Source organism: Nannospalax galili, unplaced genomic scaffold (assembly GCF_000622305.1).
Source record: "Nannospalax galili isolate Female #2095 unplaced genomic scaffold, S.galili_v1.0 scaffold231, whole genome shotgun sequence".
NCBI classification, from domain to species: domain Eukaryota; kingdom Metazoa; phylum Chordata; class Mammalia; order Rodentia; family Spalacidae; genus Nannospalax; species Nannospalax galili.
Window position 1 is genome coordinate 439,293 of NW_008330120.1, and position 2,098 is coordinate 441,390.

Below are 2,098 nucleotides of genomic sequence, written 5' to 3' on the forward strand. Positions count from 1 at the left end.
ACCCTGAGGCAGACTCTTTCTAGGGTAATCTACCCTGAGGCAGACTCTCTTTCTAGGGTAATCTACCCTGAGGCAGACTCTCTCATGAGAGTTGTAAGCACCTTGTTTACCATTTCTCTCCCCATCACACAAATAGAAGTCAGATAGGGTGAAAGGGGTCTGCATGCTTTCTAGAAAACTGAGAGGTTCATTTGCCTGGTGATTTCAACTGCACTCAACAATTATTTGAAAAAGCATCACCTTGTTTAACATATATGAAATATGTCAAGTCATTGCCAGGAGCAGAACATGTGCTCAACAAATAGGAACAAATAAAAGAATGACGGATTGGCCATCATTGGGAACTCAGAGCCGGCAAATTCTGCTGACCACCAGCTGTCCTGTGTATCCACAACAGTCAATAACGATGGCCCTTCCATTCAAAGGGAGGCCAGCACAGAAAGAGACTGAGGACTTTCCTGAAATTGCAACCTGGCCAGAATCATGACCCCCTGGATATGCCAACTAGTAATGCGCAAAGCCACTCTGTCTGGTAATTTCTACTAGATAAAAAAAAGCACAAGTCCTTTCAATCTGAAGAACTGAGGTAACATGCCTTTTGTAAGACAGCGCAAGTATCTGAAAACCAATCACCTGCTTGTCTGGTGACAGCCACTTGTCCTCTTCCTTTCCTAGGACTCACAGGGCTGTTCATCATCTAAGGTTTGATGGGCTATCTGAAAGAAAAACAATGGCCAGTAAATACCACACACACAGGCTAGCCGAACTGTGACTTGTCCTTACAGCACAACATGACTGTTGTTGTCTTGAATTAGAACAGCTGATTACCCACAGTAGTCCTCTGCAAGATCAGGCTTATTAACCTTCCCTAGTACAAAGAGGTCACAGGAAAACTGGGCATGGGGGCTCACACCTTTAGTCCCAGCACTCAGCAGGCAGAGGCAGGTAGGTTGCTGTGAGATGGAGGCCAGCCTGGTCTACATAGTGAGTTCCAGGCCAGCTGGGGCTACAGGGAGACCCTGTCTCAACAAACAAACAAACAGAAAAGAAAAAGAAAGAAGGTGCTAACAAGACTGGTTAATGGTTAACATTTCCTCATAGAAGGAGCTGGAGAGAACCAGAGATTACCCTCCCCTTCCTCCTTCTACCCCCAGCCAGCTGCATGCAAATACTACCCCAAAAGGATTTGGTTTGGAGATAGAACACGGAAGGTTGACTGGGGTGGGAGCTCTCTTGATACTACCCCGGTCACCCATGCTGGGTGGGCTTTGTGGTGATGCATCGTCCTTTGAGTCACCCATGCCTCTATGTGACCTCAAAGTAGTCACTGGTTCACCAAGCTGGACTTGAATGGAATCATTTATCTGGTCTGTCAGTATCCTATGTAAAGCTGTTTCTTTACACAACCCTAGGAAAAATAATGCAACACACACACACAGATTCTTGAAGCACACAACCAGGAAAATAAAAAGACAAGTGTAGACTTCCCCTCGAAGTTTGTAAGTTCATCACCTTCTCGGCAGCAGTCAGAACGTTCTTGCTCAATGTGCTGTCCACTGACGACAGGGAGGAGGCGAGGTCTTTGTTCCTCTTATGTTTGAAAAGGCGTCTCACCACCGGAACTAAAGGCAACAGAAAACTGACAGTAAGTACTGATTGCATCTGGTCCTACCAGAACTGGTTTGGTTTTCCGTGTTTTTGGTTTATGTACCACATTGAAACACGGAACCACGGCTGTACAGCGGGTCAGACTCTGCAGTGTGAAATGCAGGTGGGGATTCTGTCCTATGCCAACAGCGTGATATTTTAAGGGCTTATTTTATTTTAAATTAGGTCTATGTGTGTGTGTTGGGGGGCTGGTATGCCCCTGTGAGTGTAAGTGCCAGAGGAGGTCAGAAGAGGGTATCGGATCCCCTGGGGTTGAGATACAGGCAGTTATGAGCTGACCCACATGGTGTTGGGAACTGAAAAGCACTGTGGGGGAAAAAAAAAAACTAAGCAAAAAGGATCAAACCGAGGGCTGGAGAGATGGCTCATGTGTTGGGGGGCTGGTATGCCCCTGTGAGTGTAAGTGCCAGAGGAGGTCAGAAGAGGGTAT

At 46.6% G+C, this 2,098-nt stretch overlaps 1 protein-coding gene across 1 annotated transcript in view; it reads right to left on the minus strand.

Moving 5' to 3' along the window:
- The window catches only part of Fam217b (family with sequence similarity 217 member B), a 6,391-nt gene extending 4,768 nt beyond the window's left edge, over positions 1 to 1,623 (minus strand). The window contains 2 exon segments of the mRNA XM_008842120.3: positions 634 to 716; positions 1,513 to 1,623. The gene's annotated coding sequence lies outside the window, so the exon portion shown is untranslated.
- Positions 1,624 to 2,098: the final 475 nt, after the last annotated feature.